Genomic DNA, 19661 nt, shown 5'->3' with positions numbered 1-19661 from the left:
CTGTATTCTCGTCAACCATAGCATCATTCTCGTCATCTATATCAGTCGAATCCAAGACTTCATTCAATTAAAGGAGAAAAATACCACTAATCAAACGCTGGTTAGTCGGATTTAAAAAAGAGTTTAATTAGAGATTTTGTCCGTGTGTAAGAATTCGGGAAGGAGACTTTGAATACTGGCGTGTCTTCGTGTAAGAGTTACATTACATACAGTCATCCATGCAACAATGCAAAGAAGTTTTACATTGCCTTGCATGAGACGGAGAATCTTCTATTTATATTATATAATTGATATATATATATATATATTATAAATAAGGAGGACGACCAATATATGAATAATATATGAACATCTGTGCCAATTTTCATCGTCAAGTCATGTGGGTCGAAGACCATGCAAATGCTCGCAGCTCCAGAAAATTCCAAATTCTAAGGAAGGTTCGCACGAAAACTCCACCATGCATGTCGAACCGTAATCATATACAATTTAAATTTATATGGTTCACATTCAAGGAACTTGCTTATTCTTGTCAAGAAACAATAGAACAACTAAAAGCTAGAGGCATTGAGCAAATTACTCATGCCTGTTCTCTCTGACGATCAGTTTTATAACTGTAAGGTTGTTTGAAATCATGGGTTTTAACTTTATTTACATCTTTCAGTTGACTAGTTACTGCAGTAATATTTGCCTTTTCATCTGTGAACCTTGATTTGGCACGCAGATACATCTTCTCTGTAGCGCTGGGCATTCTTACCCAAAAACCACGAAATCGGCTGAACCGACATGGCTTTCCGGTTGCCTCTGCCGGTTTTGTTCGTTTGGCAACCAGTTCTTCTCACACGGTTGGGTTATCGAATCGTGACCATCCCTTATCTGTTGTGACTTGGCAGGTTTGGAATGTGGGTCCTGGAAATCTTTGACTCAAATGCAAGCCCACGCGCACACTGCACATTTTTTTCTGTTAAAAACCTAATGAGCTTTATCTCATTGCACATTTATGCGTATTTTTCGTCTTAGATCAAATAAATCAAAACAAAAATCAATTGACAAAAATAAACAAAGACGTGTAGAAGCTGAAAGATTGCGGAAATCATCTTCCTGAATCCTGACAAAGTGGGATATATTTGTTCTGGTATCAGGAGTCATCAAGTAAAGTGCTAAGCAGCAAAGGACACGTACCAAAATAGAAGTTCAATGCTCTACTTGTCAATGAAAAAGAAAGGAAAAAAAATAATCACATATAATTGACACCATGTACATTTTGACTGAACACAAAAATTTGCATCTGCTATCGAATGTGTGTGACTGTGTGTCTACGCACATGGTCTAAAATATTATTGGATTCATCGGAAATTATCAATATTTTCACCCACGATTACGTATTTGTAAAGATTTCACAATGTATTATGACACGACAACGTTAGAAATTATATCCACGTAAGGCGGTAATCACAATTAGGTATAGAACTCATCTCTTGTATCATTCTCGTCATTCATGTCAGTCGATTTTGAGACTTCAAACAACAACAAAGTCTTATCTCACTAAGTGGGGTCGGCTGGATGAATTCTAAAACTGTGCTCGATTTTGCGCCGAGTATTTCATTTGTATGGATTACATAGATAATATGCATACACAAACATGCATACGATGACAAAACAAAAAGGAAATAGGATTACACAGATCATGCCTCTGTGCAGCAAACAAGTACAACATGCATTCATGTAATATAAGTTTTATGTGAAACTTTCTTAAAGAAGCCATTGCAGAACTAGGTCGTCTACTTCAAAATATCTATCTGTGAATAGGGTTTAGCGTATTTTGAGAGATTGGGGTATGGAAGTAAGGACATAACCATAGTATTTATACCATTAGGGTTTTCATCACAGCCGGCCTATTATTGGTTGTGAAAACCAAACCCTATCACTTGAGTGTTTAAGTCCCACCATGATTCTATATCTTCATAGTGAAATCTATCTGATTTCTTTAAGATCAATTGCACAGGATAAGACTCCATAATCCTTATTTCATTAGGACTATTAGATCACTTAACTTGTTAACAACCCAATAGACAAGTGGCCCACAACATAAGTAATCCAATACATCATTCATTGTCATTCACAACATTACATCGTTAGTTCTTAGTACTCCATGTTTTTTCTTATAGTCACTTTCCAAATCTTCCTAAGTTCATCTACCCTTTTTGTCCTAAGCCTCAATCTCATAATCACATCTTCTAACTTGAGCATCTATAGGTCTTTATTTGACATGTCCAAACCACCTTAACCGATTTTCTCTTATCTTATCTTATCTTAAATCGCAAGTCACTCCTATTTTACCTCAGATATCATCGTCATTAATCATATCCTTTTTTGTGCACCCACACATCCAAGCCCCAACTAAAAAGAGACAAATACCATTAATTAAAGGCTAATTAGTCGGATATTTAGAAAATAGTTAATTGGTGATTTTGTCTTTGTCTTTGTCTTTGTGTGTAAGGATTCAGGAAGGAGACTTTGACTCTCAATACTGCGTGTATTCGCGTAAGAGTTGTATTACATACAGTCATCCATGCAACGATGCAAATAAGCTTTACATTGCCTTGCATGAGACGGAGAATCTTATATGTGTGTACATACACACACACACACACACACACATATATACATACAAGGAGGACGACCAATATATGAATAATTTATGAACATCTGGGTTGATTTTCATCGTCAAGTCATGTGGGTCGAAGGCCATGCAAATGCCGGCAATCCTGAAAATTCTAAAGTCCAAGGAAGGTTCACACGAAAATTCCACCATGCATGTCGAACCGGAATCATCATATACAATTTATAATTTGTATGGTCCACATACAAGGGACTTGCTACTAGCTTATTCTTTTTCAGAAACAATTGAACGAATAAAAACTAGAGGAATTGAGCAAATTACTTACATATTCATACGTGGATTCCTGTAGTTTAGTATAAAATTCTACCTTTTTTGTCAGAAACAAAAATTAAATTATACAACAGTATGCCATTTAGTAATACGTAATACAATCTAGTGGTATTCATGTTCACTTATAGGTGAAAGCCTGAAAGGTCTTAGATTCATAAATTGTAAATGATGAGTTCGATACCAATTTATTTTTTTCGCATTAATATGTTAGGTCATTCTAGGAGACATACGTTAGGTCTAGTACCCCATGGGCAACCACCATAGGGTGGCTCAGTGGTTTGGGACGAATTCCATGTCCGTATTCCATATGACATGTCCTAAGTTCGATTCCTTGCGCTGGTGAATCACATGAGGGTGGCCATACAGGGCTGTTTGTGTAACTTTATCATGTATATTGAACTGGATACTGCTAATTTTATTGTAATTTTCTGTTTAAATTTTTTTGTGGACGTAGAATAAGCCCCCACGGTGAATGCCAAACTTAATCTTGTATATTGCCATCTCTATCTCCTTGTCATGGTCGTACATAATTTGTTTCTCAATAACTTAATTTGGAATTCACGGACGAAATAGGCATTCAAAACATAAGAAATTTGGAGCTCAAACATTAACATTAAATAGTCCTACAACTCAAGGTTTTTATTTTTAATTTTTGAACAAACAATACTAGAGGGTGAGCTTAACCTCACAATGAGCTGTATCACTTTGTTTAAAATATATAAATAAAAAGAAAAAAAGTGGATTCGTAGAATCACGATGATAGCATTACTGCACAGAGTAGGATTCTCTCCCTTCCAAATTCTTTCAGTCTCTCCTTAGAGGGAGAGAATCCTACTTCTTAATGCACCAATCAATCCAGGCAATCACGGCCTTAAAATTCTCGATTAGAAAATCATGATGAGTAATGAGACTTTATTATTACATGGTATAATTAAATACAAGGAATACTCACATATAAGAGAAGATTACGATTTAATTACATACCAAAAAAGAAGATTACGGTATCATACTTTGTTTGTGTATGTATATAACTGTACATGCGACTAGGTTAATAGCTCTCATTATTTCTCTCGAATTTTTTTATAAGGATCAGGAACATTAGCCACATGGTATATTATTCCACGTGCTATAATATTGAGAAGTCGGTGCTCTGCAGTCTCATTCAAGTCTCAATTCCCATATTATAAATTTAACTAATGTATCTCAAATGATTTAGGGAAATATGAAAAGTACCTTGCGCCTATTTTTGTGTAAAGAAATGCTAAGGGGACTCTCTCAAAATGAGACTTCTCATGAATTTTCTGTTACCTTACAGTTTAGCGTCAATTTTTATGTCAGTATTATAAAATATTATTGCAAAACACATTAGTGACAAAGAGTCCCTAGAGAATCTCACTTTCGAGAAAGTATCCTTAGCATTTATCTTTGGTACGCAGTTAATTGATTAAAGTCCAACAAATTAGAAGAATCCCTCAAATAAAAAAGTGGGGTTGGGGTAAATTTTGTTGTTGGAGGAGGTTGCAATGCAATGCGAGACTGAACCCATATATGTATGTCATGTGGCATACATCCACGTCTCCTTTTGTCCTTACAAATAAACCCTCCCTTCTCCTCCTCCTTCCCCTCCCCCGCCCCCTCCTCTCCCTCTATAAATAAAACCCCCTCCCCGCTTTCCTCATCCCTCCTTTCATCCTCACCCTCCTCCCCCTCTCTCACATTGAACCTCTCTCAGCCTCCCTCTCTCTCTTTCCCCACCCCCTTTCTCTCTCTCTCTCTCTGAAAACTCCTTTTATTTTTTCACCTCCATCCTGCTCCTTACTCGCTAGGTACCCCCCCCCCCCCTTTTTTTTTTCTCTCTCTCTCTCTCTGAAAACTCCTTTTATTTCTTATTCTTCAACTCCATCGTGCTCCTTACTCGCTAGGCTAGGAAACTACAAGCAGTAGGCAACGAAGATTTCATTAGGTGAGTCTTTCTTTGCTTACATTCCCGTACTTTGATTTCATTATTCATTATTATGTTCTTGCCTTTTTATTACGAAAAGAAAATCAAAACTGAAGACCTGAGTGCAAATTTAAATACCGTTAACCAACTAAGCTATGAAACTTACAAAACTTTGTTATCAAATTTATTATTTATATGGTTTCGTGTATGTTTTGGTCTTGTAGAATGTTGTAATTCAAATTGGTGTTTGAACAATTTACTCGTTGATTTAATATTCTTTTTGTGTGTAGAAGATTTGAATTTATTTTTTTTGCTCAATTATTTATTTAAAAGTCAAAGCTTTCGGTTTTTACGGTTTTTTTTAATGGAGAACTCAGCGGTCGAACAAGAAAGCAGTTGGTGGTCGTTTCGTCTGACCTCCACCTCCTAATCAATTTAATTGTATTACGGTCCTGATCAATTATTCGTTTGACCTACAATTTTAAAATAGATCATAAATTTTTTTTTTTTTTTTAAGTTTTCTAGGACGCAAAATTAAAGATTTGCTGGCAATATGGCCACAACATCTTTCTGGTATTTTATCTTTTATTTTAAAGTTTTAATATGATATAATATTGGTATTTTTTTTTGTGTTATATACGTATACATATAGGTTAGGATCCGGGACAACACGTTTTTTATTCACATTTTAACACCTATTTTTAGGATCTACTTTGTTATGTATTCCAGTGAACCGTCTATATTTTAATACATCATTCATAAATCATCTTTGCAAAAAGTTAGATAAATCTAAAACCATTAAGTCATTCATTTTTAATAAATAAAATAGACGAATAGGGTTCTACAAAAAACACTAAATTTAATTCAATACTCATATATGATTTAGGAATGGGGTGATTTTTGGAAGATATAATATTTGAGGTAAAACATAAAAGATAGACATTTGAATCGTTGAAATACATTACGAATATGTCCAACAAATGTTTCTCATAATTATATTTGGCAGAGATGAAACTTCAAGTAAAGATCGACGACAGACGTGTGTCAAAATGTGTCTTTGACTTATATTTATATTTTAGTAGATTATTTACATAAACAATTGATTGCTTGTGTTATTGTTTGTTTACATAAACAAATGCTTGCTTGTATTATTTGTATCTGGACTTTGTTAGCTAGTTTGTTCGATTTGCTAGTATGCCCAGAACCTTTGGAAATTTAGAACAAGCATAATTTGTTTTATGTTTTTTCAATTTTATATTTATTGCATATTTCATAGATGAATTATCTTGGAAGATTTTTTGTGGAAATTATTCTGGAAAAGATAGAGTTTTAGCCCAGTTTTCTAGAATTTTTAGAACCTTATTCATAATTGAGGGGTTCTCAAGAGAATTCGGGTGTGAAAGAATGTTTGAGTAATGTTAATGGAGGCTCGAGTGACTATATTCCTAAATGTTGAGAAGATAGTTATGAGTTTTTAGGTATACTAACAAGGAAAGTAATTTTCACACATCGTTTTTAATTTTTTGTATATTTATATTTAATTTTAATCCTTAATTATTCAATTTAATGCTCGTAAAAAATAGGTGAGAAAATTATTTTGATGTTAACAACATGATTAGTTTTTCCACTTTGTCAAGATTTGTTTCTGTGGGGTCCTAAGTGCTTGCTTTTTCATTTTTCTTTGAAGTCCTCTCTTTTCTCTTTCAAACATACTTTGAAAGGTCTGGTCTACGTCTTTCACAACAGATTAAGGTTTGGTCGGTGCTTGATCTGTAAATTATTGAAAGTGAGAATGCCAGGTAGAAAAATTAACACTTTGCATGGGTGCTTCATATAAAGTTTTGCTTCTTGAAACTATTATTTTTATTGTTAATTACTTGTATAAAGAATTCAACTCTTAAATTAGAACCAGTGAAGCTTCCTATAAGTTCTCATATGTTCTAGTTTCAATGTTTGAATATTTAAACATACAAGTCCCATTATTAGGTTTCTTTTCCTCAGTACAAAACGAAGAAACGCACATCATATGACCTACACGAAAAGCGTCGCACGCAAAGTCATATGAACTGACCAGCTTTTCACTTTTTAAATACAGAAATATTATTCCACAAGAACACTTGTTTTGTCGTCTAATTAGCATAATTATATATCTAATTAGCTTCTAATATTATTTACAGCACTTTCATTTCACTTCCTGGTAGTTTCATTGTGACTTGGACAGTTCGTCCTATTCGACATGTCTGGATCTAAATTCTGAATACTACAGCTGCCATTTTCTCTTCTCCAATCTTTGTTTTAGACGTGGCCTCTGTATACGGATCAGGATCCTCTCCTAAGTAAATGATGAGGATCCTTCTGACCAGGCTTATCGGGTCGTTCAAATTTTATCCAACGGCTACAAATAAGGATCCCTCTAAAAATTATAATAATTGTAGTAGTTGGATAAAATTTAAACGGCCCGATGAGTTTGATCAGAATGATCCTCCCCATTTACTTAGAAGAGGATCCTGATCCTCTGTATACAACCAAAACGTACAAAGCTTGTCGATCCAGTCGACACGTTAAAGTTGTTCTATATATATATATATATATATATATATATATATATATATATATATATATTTGCATCCATGGCTTTCCCCATATTTCCAACATTTGAACTTTAGGTTAGGAAAAGTCAAGGGTTCAAACCCTGCTTTAAAAAACAATTTATATGTAATTTTCTGAAACTTAAAGGGCCATGTCAGTTGAACCAAAGAAATAAAATTAATTAGGAGTGGTCAATTGTTGCTTATTTGGATGCACGTGTGTCCCACGGCAGTTTTGGGAGTACATTTTCGTTATATTCAGAACACAATCACATAGAATTACCATTTAACTTTGTTTATAAAACTTGAATTTGTTTTACTTTTAATTAATATATCTTTTTAGTATGGCATATCAATTATGTCCATCACCCTTATTTAATCGTAAGATAGTACATTACGTGACTTGTTTGCTTTTCATAAATGTTTAATGAAAATTTGTTTTAAGGCTTATTGTTTGTATGCCCCTAGAACTCAATACTAATTTCATATTGCTTTCTGAAATTTAAATATTATACTTAACCTCTTAAACTCAATTTTCACTTCACTTTGCAAGATTTCGTCAATTCCATCAGTAAAATTTGTTAAATATCCTACATGGCATGAGTGAAGCCCACTACAAGGCTATAACCCTATGTTATTTTATCAAAGACCTTTTTTATTTTGCATATTCAAAGAATTGTATTTGGTTTGTTCAAGTCAGTTATTGATCAAGTGGGTTTTGAGTGAGCTGAAAAACTTTAATAAACAAAAAAACGAATAAAGTATGTTCCCTGATTGATCTTGTATTAGTTAATTCAGTTACAGCATCAGTAGTAGGAAGATGAAGGAAAACATCGATCATGCCGGGCCCTCCTAATAATTTAGGGGTTGTGAGAATTCGTATTTTGAAAATATTTGTTCAATTATTATTATTTTGAAAGAGGTATTATTGTGTTCCTTATATAATATATTTGCTTCCTATATGTCCATCCACACATTTATATGATTATAAGTAAACTTGGCCACTACGATTGCAGCGACCTTCTATCGCTATAAATAGGGAGCTCTGCCCCATTGTTTTTCCATAGTAAAAAGTAAGGCATCATGCAGTGCATGCATTTAGAGTGTCACGTGTAGACAAGAAAGTAAGAGAGTTTAGGTGTCGGTAAGTGATTTATGTAATGTGTCCTAAAACTTCTTATTTATGATACATGTGACAATCATGAGCTATATCATGAAGTTTTCTGTATTTTCAAGTCAAGCATGTTTATTTTGGAAAATTCCTTTCAGAGTTATTATATATCTGATTAGTGAATTGTTTAGGGAGCATGAGAACTTTTTTGTTGCTTTATGATCTTAGGGATAAATGTAAACTGTACACAGAGACATCAGGGCAAAAAAAAAGCCATTAAGGGTCACGTGGTGAGTTATATTTGATGAAGGGTATAATGAACACGTACATGAATGATGTGATGAAATTATGTGGTATGTAATTTTATATAAGTACTTTAATTTTTAGAAAACTGTATTGCTTGATTGACATATTGCATATTATATTCACTGGCCAGCGGTGGTTGTTGTTCACTCATCATCTTTTTATATTATAGATGAGTTATTAGGCAATATATGGACTAAACGAGCTGAGTTTGTGTTAGACTTGGACTTAAGGGTTTTATTTCATTTTTGTACAATTGTAAGGCTTTGGGATTATATGTATAAGAAGATTTTATTTTTTCACCTTTATTTCAGCATTTTTTTTTTATTTACGCACTGAGCGGTGGTTAATTTTTTCACTAACCTCCGATCCTGGGGGTGTATCCAATTGAGATTCCAATCGATTTTAAAAGATTTTAAAATTCAAGTGTATTTAATTAAGATTTTAAATGCTATTGTCAAACTCTGTTGGTATTTAATCTTTATTTAAATGAGTATGTCAAAATTTGGTGATATTCGATCTTGAGTTTTTAAAATGTTTCAAAATCTGGTTTTTAGTGGATTCTAGAGTGAAATATATAAATACCAAAAGTGTTCACAAATCATACCTTTACGGTTATACCTCTAAAATTCATCGTGATTCCTCCCCCTACAATATATGAGATGGCTTGGATATGAACATACTCTTCTTCTAAGCAGACATGTAAAGGTAACACGCCCAGAAATATACAGACTTCGTTTTTTTCAATTCTTCTATCTTCTCTGTATGGTCAAATTTTTTTTTATTGTTTCTCGTCAAGGAAGGAAGACCACTAGTAATCAGCGATTTTCCTATCTTCTCCTCATGGCCAATTTATTTATTCTTTGTTTTGAGAACCCTAAAATCTCAATTCAACTCAATCGAATTATCAATTTCCTTGCCTGATATTATTTTTGTTTGTTTGTTCAATTTCCTTAATTACCTGATCTTGGTGTGCCATAATTAATCACCCAAATATATCTTGTACTTGCCAACACTACTCCCCTTCATCACCGTAGAAATCTTCCTTTCTTTTCTACTTTTCTTTTTATCATCTTCAATGTGATTTTTGGCATCCATTGGAGTATAATTCCATTAAAATTCATCAAAATCTCAAATTCCATGGGAGTCTATATTTCCATTAATTAGCTAGCCAGCAGTGATATTCTTATACCATGCATGGATGTTGTTTCACGTGTATTGCAGGGGACTTCAGAAACATGAACTGATCAACGTACGTACAAGTGTCCTACTCTTTCTAACCATGAACCTTTCAAGAAACATTCTTGAATTCGTTGGTTGTCTTCTTAGTTCGATCGCCCACGTAAGTTCTAGTATGTTCCGAGATTTTCAGTTGTTAGATTTTAGTTATTAGATCTTTAATGGTGTATAGTACACCGAAGTATATTAGAATCCTCGATTAATCATACTTAAATTTATAGGATTTTCACTTGGCTAACATACCCAATTCTGCCAAGTCTCGTCCAATTTTTCCCTAAAAAGTACACTCTAGCGTTCTCCTTGAATATTTGATTTTGATCATGTATTTGCACTGCGTATTCTCAGATTTTTTTTTTTTTGGTTGAAAACAACTGTACTAATTAGTACTGTAGTCATATTATTATGAAACAGATATAAGTTAACAATTTATATTATGATTCGATACCTATCAGTTAGGTAGTAGTTCAGTTGGAATGAGGCAAGATGATAGTTAGGGTAGGTCAAAAAAACCAACCATATATTTTACAAAAAAAAATCGTTTTATATACATGTGGTGTCATCATCTGAATCAGCCAGATTGATGACTCACCCTGGGACAAACCCTTTAGGTTTTACATGTAACGTCGTGTCACCAAATCTAATTATTCAGACACTAAATCGCCCCTCTTGTTCTTGTTTTGTTGTTGTTTTCTCCACGAAAAGATGTTATCGATCATTTGAAAATGACATTATGTAGCTCCCTTTGAAAAGAAAAAGGTGTTTTAACCAGAAACAACCTTAATCTTTTTAAATTATACACACATATTAATATTTAATTTGATCATTCTGTTCTAGCACACTGAAATTAGCTACACCACCTGATTAAAGCTACACAAGTACTTTCAAATTAGCCTAATTGATTAAGAAATCAGTTTTTGATCGTATTTAATTATCCTTGTATCTTGCTTTTCGTGTGAAAATATGACCATACTAATTGTTTAGCAATTCAAATGAGAACTAATTGTTTCAAACTAGCTAAGCACGCCAACGACATCTAAATAATATTTTTTTCAATATTCGGGAAGATTGTTCCCTTTTAATCTTAGGATTTTACTAATATCTTTACAACTTCTTTTGATAATAAACTGCATCAAGAAAAGCTGATTTGATAAACCGGGATGGGCCGTGGATTGTGTCAGGTCTGTCACTCAACGACAACAAAGTCTTATCTCATTAAGTAGAGTCGGCTGTATGAATCTTAAAACGTCACTGTCTTGAGTTTTATGTCAAGTCTTCTATTAGTTCCAAGTACTCCATGTCTTTTCTTAAAGTCTTTTTCCAAGTCTTCTTAAGTCTTCCTCTAACCCTTTTATCCTGAGTCTCTATCTCATAATTGCATCTGCTAATCGGAGCGCTTGAAGGTCTTCAATTCAAGTCCTGTCATATGTCAAAATAAAAAAAATAAAAATAAAAAAAGAGGATAACGCGAATGACTTTGACCTAATAGGTGGCAAAAAGAAAAACATTGTCTTGCTAGAAGCGAAAGGGTTCTGGACCCAGGAAAAGCTAAGAGGATCTCAGTTTCCTTAGCTTATAGAACTATGTTTTAAGACCATATAAAGGAATTCAGTTCATTTATTCTTTGTAATTTCGAATTGTTTAATTTTCTCTACCTCATAAACTTGTTAAAAAGGGTAAAGTTTGGTTTATATACTTGTGTGAAACTCTTTCTTATATATAGCCTCATCATATTTTCGTTTGGGATTGTGCGAGAATAGGTGAACATGACAAACTCGGCGAAGCTGAACCAGACAATGGGACTCCAAACGTCATCAACTTCCAATAAGCAAGGGTGCAACCCATCACGAAAGTAGTTAAGAATGAAGAGAACAGTGTCGATCTTTCCTTAGCATCAATCACCTCAAACTTGCATGATATTTCTAACCCTAATGGACCAATCTCCTCAGATTTAGCTTATAATTTATGGGTGGTACGTTTTAGCCATTTGGACTGAGTTGATGATGATCTTATGACAATGCTTACTATATACCATTGCTTTCATTATCCCTGTTCTTTTTTATTTTATAATTTTTTTTCGGGAGCTTATATGTTTAGGTCGAGCACCCTTCTGCATTAGGCTCATTTGATCGGATGATGACAGCAGCAAAGGGGAAGCAGGTGGTTGTTTTCCTAGACTACGATGGGACGCTTTCACCAATTGTTGATGATCCTGATCGTGCCTTCATGTCTGATGAGGTACAATCTTTAATTTTCTTGATAACAAGATTCCTATCTTTACACGGCTCAATCCACCCTAATTATATTGACTATGTTCCATATGCCGGCAGATGCGTGCAGCAGTACGGGAAGTTGCCAAGTATTTTCCAACGGCAGTAATTAGTGGAAGGAGTAGAGATAAGGTAATGAATAAGTCTAACATCAGTATGATCTCGAGCAAATTTGAGATATTCATCAATAAACAATGTGTTGCACATAAAAGAATTTTCTCATTTAATTTGGTTCTACAGGTCAAAGAATTTGTACGGTTAAGTAATGTATATTATGCTGGAAGCCATGGGATGGATATATTGGTCCCAACAGGGGCACTAAATCCCTGTGATCCCAAGAACCACACTGCAGCCATTGATAAAAAGGTCAGTGATCACTGATCAGTGTGTGTTCTTCTAGTTCTATGGACTGGCGTAGCATACCCTAATATGTGTGTGTGTGTGTGTGTGTGTGTGTGTGTGTGTGTGTGTGTGTGTGTATATGGCTTGGTCAATAATAACACAGTAGTACTATTAACGTTGCAGGAGAGTGACGTTCTCTTTCAACCTGCTAAAAGATTTCTGCCTGCAATCCAAGAGGTTAGCTAACAAGAAATTTAAATATGCCTTGTGTTTAGTTGGACATACAGAATTCAGTTGTGCCTGTGTTTTTTAAACAAGAAATTTCATGTACGTTTGAATTGGAACTGCAGATACGAACACTGTTAGGGGAGATAACCAGGAAAGTAGAAGGTGCTAGAGTAGAGGACAACAGATTCTGCATTTCTGTTCATTTCCGCAAGGTCCGGGATGAGGTAATTAAGAACATTCAAATTAGCTCTCTATCATTTCAATCCTGTATTTGATCTTCATTGATTTGATAAGTGATGTATGTACAATTGTAGGATTATGATATATTAGAAGCAAAGGTGAAGTACGTACTTGAAAACTATCCCGAATTTCATCTCACCTTGGGCAAAAAGGTAGGGTATATGTAAATTTCCTAGGTAAATTCTTCCTTGTAATAAGTTATAACGTGCGTACATATTGTTTTAGGCTAACTAGCCAAAATGGTCCCTGAAATTTGCATAACACATCATTTTCGTCCCTAAGATTGAAAATCAATAGAAATGGTCCCTGAGATTGTCCACCATCCATCATTTTGATCATTCCATTAAACATTCCGTTAAGTGTCCCGAAGCCCTTGGCCGAAAGTTTGTGCAATTTTCAAAGTTTCATAACTCAATCGTTTCATAACCAAATTCGACCCATAATATATCAAAATGAAGATAGGAAAGTGCACAACAAGATTATACCTATTTGGAATCCCAATGGTTGCCAGAGATGGCCGAAAAATAGCCTGAAAGGTGACTAATCCGTGAGAAAACTAGATAACTCGCCGAAAACTAGGTAAACTTTACACATTCATAGCTTCTTCAATACTCAACGAAATCTAGTGATTCAAAAACGAAAATCATACTTCTCAACAAGATGAAGAGAATGGTACTTTTCTTGATGGCTAAATATCCGTGGTTTGGCCGAAAAAAAAGGCTCGAAATTGGCTGTTCTGGTCTCAAGTTATCCACTTTCAAGCCTTTTTCCGACCAAACCACGGCGAGTTAGCCTTCGAAAAGATACCATTTTCTTTGGCTCATCGAGAAGTATGATTTTCATTGTTGAATCACTTGGTTTCGTTGAGTATTGAAGAAGTTATGAACGTTTAAAGTTTACCCAGTTTCCAACAAGTTTTCCAATTTTCCCACGGACCAGTCACCTTTCAGGCTATTTTCCGGCCATCTTTGGCAACCATTGAGCTTCCAAATAGGTATAATCTTATTGTACACTTTCCTATTTTCATTTTGATATATTATGTATCGAATTTGGTTAAGAAACGATTGAGTTACGAAGCTTTGAAAATTGCCCAAACTTCCGGCCAAGAGCTCCGGTATTAAGGACCAAAATGATGGATGGTGGACAATCTCAGGGACCATTTCTATTGATTTTCAATCTCAGTGACCAAAGTGATGTGTTATGCAAATCGCAGAGACCATTTTAGCTATTTACCCTATTGTTTTATCAATAACATGACTTCATGTGCATCTTTATATATTCAGGTCTTGGAAGTACGGCCATCCTTAGAATGGAACAAAGGTCATGCCCTTGAATATATACTTGACACTCTTGGATTCAGCAGTTCCAGTGACGTCCTCCCGTTGTACATTGGAGACGATCGGACTGATGAAGATGCTTTCAAGGTACGTACGACATAGTTCTGTTTGACTAATTTTCATACTTGCAGTTAGTTTTGTGGATTATACTAGCTACTTGTCGCGCATGCATGCAGGTGATACGAAGTAGAGGACTAGGGTTTCCGATAATTGTGTCTTCAACCCCGAAGGATACCAAAGCTTGCTATTCCCTGCACGATCCGTCAGAAGTTTTAACTTTCTTGTTGCGGCTTGCAAGGTGGAGAAAAGCGTCTTCTTCTACCAGGTCACTTGCTCAAATTTGGGGTCCTGGAAATTTACCTAGATCAGTTAATTAACTAGATTTGTACATAAACATTTAAGAAATATTATTAGGATTAGGGTCAGTATTTGTTATGGCCTTAACAACCCTAATATATATAGCTAAGTTATCGGTCGATGAAAATGAAGGAATGGGGTTCCTTTTTTCTTTGGAGAAGGCATAGAGTTTCACTGCTATGTTTTAGTCTGTTTCGGTGAAACTCTGGCCCATCCCATGCATTTAACATATATATATGATATGTATGTGTGAATGTATGTAATTTATAGCTTTTTTTTAAACGTGTCTGGTGTGTGCTGTATTATGAAATATTGTGAATGTACTTGTTAATATTAGAGCATTTTCATGGTACATTTTTATCTATGCACTTAACGGACATTTAACAGAAAAATCATTTTTGAATTAAATTTGTTAAAGGATTAAACTACGTGGATTTAAATTCTAATTTTTTTTTACCACGCAAACGATTTTCCAATTGCCTTATCACTATGAGGACTGTTTATCTGATTTGGCCTTCAGCTAAATGGGGGCTTTAGTAGTGACTTGGAATCCTTGAAGGCTCAAGGAAATATTGGGTCTTGACTCATCATAAAACAAGTTGACATGTTCTTTTCTATTTTTTGTTCTTTTCTACAGTGTCCTACTTAAAAGGGATTATCCTATATATCACATCTCAAAGGCACATGCCAAAAGCAGAAGATAAGAACGAATAATAAGACTAGTGAGAGTGAGAGAGAGAGAGAGAGAGAGAGAGAGAGAGAGAGAGAGAGACTTCATGACTAGGGAAAGGAGACTAAGTCCTATGGTGCCTTATACTCGACATGATTTTGTATGAAGTTTCACTAACGTCGGACACAAAAATTTCAGTGACGATATAGCGGGCTGGTTAATTTAAAAGTTTAGTCTAAACCTTTATAAATTTATAAAATAGATAACTATAACAAAACGTTAATCTAATTGATTTATCATGTCCCATCTCAGTTACCAAACATATGCATCTACAATATTCTAGTCTACTTTCGCAACATTCTCAACCACATTTACCAGCTTTTATTTCTTTTACAAGAAGATAAGGGGGGAAAAGACTTCAAACTCCTAAGTCCTGTAAAAAAAAAGATCCTCTTTTGAGCAACGTCTTTGAAGATGAATCTTTTGAATAGGTTTGTAGCAGAATAACTTTCAGTTATTTCTTAGTATAATGACAGAAACATGTTGATAAAGTGGTGTGACCTATTTTACTGAAAGGGTGCCACAAAGAGAGAGAAATAGAGAATGACTTGAGCGTGTACTATTCCTCATGTCTTATGCCTTTATTTATAATAAGCCAAGGAGGATTCTTTCCTTTGCAAATAATACAATCATAAAGGGATAATATCTTCTAATATCTTAAATACAATCTCCTAATAAATTACATAATCATACATATTCTAAAATTTATGTCACAACACTGCCTTAAATTTATAACTACTCTCAAGTAGATAGTCATCAAATCTTCTGACAAATATTGTTGAATTATTTTGGAATTATACATGTTTTGATTTGAGCCTTTTGCAATTTGTATAATGGTGGATCGTGGATCCCATTCTTAGATATTAATGTTGGACTGTTCATAGAAGACCCGATTTAGGGTTCTTCCAAAACTTATTCAATTAATTGTGACAAAAAAAAAATTCAATTAAGACATTGATTAAATACAAAGATCGACAAAATAAAGTGCACATTTTGTAACTTTTCTTGGGAAATTGATTAAATATAAAGATACAAATCGTACAGAGGCAAAGAAAATACTAATGGAAATTGACAAGGCCTCATCTTTGCACTTTGCACCAATGGCCATTAATATAAAGAAAAATAAGAGATTATAAAAAATTTGAATCTTAATAAAATAATTAGTTTATGTCTTAGTGGCGGGCTGGTGACTGCTGCCTTGATGCACTTGTGACTGGAGAAGCTGATTAGTTCTTAAATATATAATTATAAATTTCATTATTTGTCATACTGCATACCAATAATTTCTAATTAACAATTAAGGAAAGAATTAAGAACTGATGCTAAAAAAATTAAAAAATAATAATAAAGGAAAGAATTGATGCTCCACCTTTGTGAGAGTACGGATCGATCACTATCAACCATCGTTGTTTCTTGCTAGCTAATTTCAAAATCCCCAGAATCCAGTATTTGCATATAGTACCAACTACCAAGCTAGCCAGTTCGATATATTAATTAATTTGGTGAGTTCTTATGCCCAAAACCACTTAATTATTTAAATGAATGATGAATAGATCCACCGAAAAATTAAATAAATAAGAAGAGCCATTTGCATAAATTGCTCCATCGTGCTCTAATTCAAATTATATAAAATACACTTAGCGGATGTACATAACGCTATCTTATTCCTCATATTAATTTTTTTGCCTTATATATAATTAGTGTTGTAAACCTTAATTAGTTTTGTAAACCTTGCCGACAAGGATCTAGATGTTTAGGCCACCATTTTATTGGGACGAAGCGCTAATCTATGAATAATGTAATCTTTAATTTCTTACAAAAATCTCATATACAATGTTATTAAACGACTACTAAGGTCATGTTTACCTACGCAAAATAAAGATTAAAATTAAACACTTGAAAATTAGGATCAAATCAATTAGGGGGGAGGGAGTGAAGTTAGTTAATTCAATTCTCTCTACTTTCCTTATTTCTATGTTCTTCGATTTCTGTTAAGTAAGCGTATTCTAAATTAATTAATTAGATTACATATCAAATAAAAATATATATAGGACTTGCACTAGTAGTACTCTAAAATGTATACATTTAGAAATGATTCCTAGCTCGACCAAAAAAAAAGAAATGATTCCTTGCGTTGCTCAATACAATAATGCATGGATATAAATGGTCTCTATTTGCTGCATGTTTGACAGGTGTCCTCTAGAAGATGACATAGTGCTCTAGCTAGCTAGCTACACTGCACAAATCGATTCGAGCAATACTAATAGCTGATTTGGTATTACTGTGTTTTGAAAAAAAAAAAATATTATTTCTGCTGTGCTGTGAGAATAAGTAGCTGTGAAATAAAGCAGCAGACTGTTTGGTAAACTTTTTTGTAAAAGTGCTTTTGAAAGAAAAAAGTCAGTATTATAGTATTTGATAAATTTTTATATAAAACAGATGTGAAAAAAAGCTGGGTTTTGCAGCTTTGTGTTTTTAGTTTTTTTTCACCCAAAACTATGAAAAAAAATTGAAATTGAATATTTACCAAACATAAAAAAAACTTCCATTTTTTTTTTTATAACTATTTTTTTCAGAATCACTTCAATACTAAACTAAAGCTAAGTCTTCACGTCCTTGGAATTTAGAATCTGACAAGTGTCACTGAAGGTAAGGAAGTGAGTACAGTCCTGCGCGCATGGATAATTGGATATGGGTTGCCCTAAATGGTTACAACGTTCTCCTACAAACACAACCAGTATGTTGGCCCTAATGCAGTAAACAAGATATATCTGATGATAATCTAAACAGTATAATTTATTGAACTTGTCCCAAAATCAAGCCCACGTTAATTTCTCATATCTTTAGTGGAAATGCAGTAGAATTTCAAGTCAATTATGCTCCCTTATTCTGAGTTTGATGCACGAAATTGAAAAAAAACATGAATGATTCTCTAATGTAAAGCTTTGGGAGGACATATGTTATTTAATTATAGTTAGATATGAGCTGAAATACCTTTAGCCTTTCCGGGACCCAATAAAGATTAGTCATCCCTTTGGGGTGTGGATACTGCAGGCGTGGGGAAAAAAAACTTCCTCTACTGAAGTGAGACAAATACATCTAAACCAGAAGATAATTGGTAAATAGACTTATCATTTAAGTGTCTTAGTTAAAGCTATTAAATTGTTTTGTGTCTGGATACGAACACTTTTTACTTAACTTTCAGGCTTCCCATTTAGGCATTAGGATATGGTGCTTAGACTGTATAGGTAATAAGTAAGGCAAATCCATGAGTATGACCACTGTTTGTCGAAATTAAGCTGCTAATCACACGCGAAAGCACATTAGTGGGTGATTGTGTCTCTAAAGCAGAACTCATGCAATGATTCGATACATATGGGAAAAGGATCCTCCCATAATTTCATCCGTTCATCGTACATTGTGCGGTCAGAAATTATTTCAAAATTTAAATTTTAAATTAAATATGAATAATTCCTAACGAAAATTGACTTCACGATATACGATGAACATGTGAGATCACGGGATTCCTAGGATCCTTAGAAAAAGGATCCGGCGAAGACACATGGGACCCATTGGTGTGCATAAACCCGATTAGGTAACTAATTATAATTCATACCAACGTTAATTTGGTAACTGTTGTAATTAGATGACAGTTCAAAATAATATCCCTCGTACTTATTTTTTTCCAGATAATTGCAAGTTAGCAAAAACACCCGATAGAATTTGGTTTTTTTTTTTTTTTTTTTTTTTTGGTATGACAAACTATATAATGTTTTACAAATATATTTTTGTAATGAGATAATACATTTACAAGGATGATGCTAAAGAGGATATCTTTTTAGATCAAGTGATATGATAATTTATGATTGAATTTCTTTAAATCAATAAAATCAGAATCTAATCATCAACCGTCACATCATGTTATTTATAAAATGGTCGAAAAATATTATCTCCATAACATTTTTCCATTTACAATAGAGTTGCACCATCACAATGACGCCACATGAATAGTCCGGAATACTATCAT

General features: G+C 33.9%; 1 pseudogene; it reads left to right on the top strand.

The window, feature by feature from the left end:
• Positions 1 to 4674: 4674 nt before the first annotated feature.
• On the top strand, positions 4675 to 15256 carry LOC103943455 (annotated as a pseudogene).
• Positions 15257 to 19661: the final 4405 nt, after the last annotated feature.

Source organism: the organism of the source record quoted next, unplaced genomic scaffold, assembly GCF_019419815.1.
Source record: "Pyrus x bretschneideri cultivar Hongxiangsu unplaced genomic scaffold, Pyrus_bretschneideri_v1 Contig57, whole genome shotgun sequence".
In the NCBI taxonomy this organism is placed as follows: Eukaryota; Viridiplantae; Streptophyta; class Magnoliopsida; order Rosales; family Rosaceae; genus Pyrus; species Pyrus x bretschneideri.
Note: the sequence above shows the minus strand (reverse complement) of the source record. Positions and strands in the feature narration are given on the sequence as shown.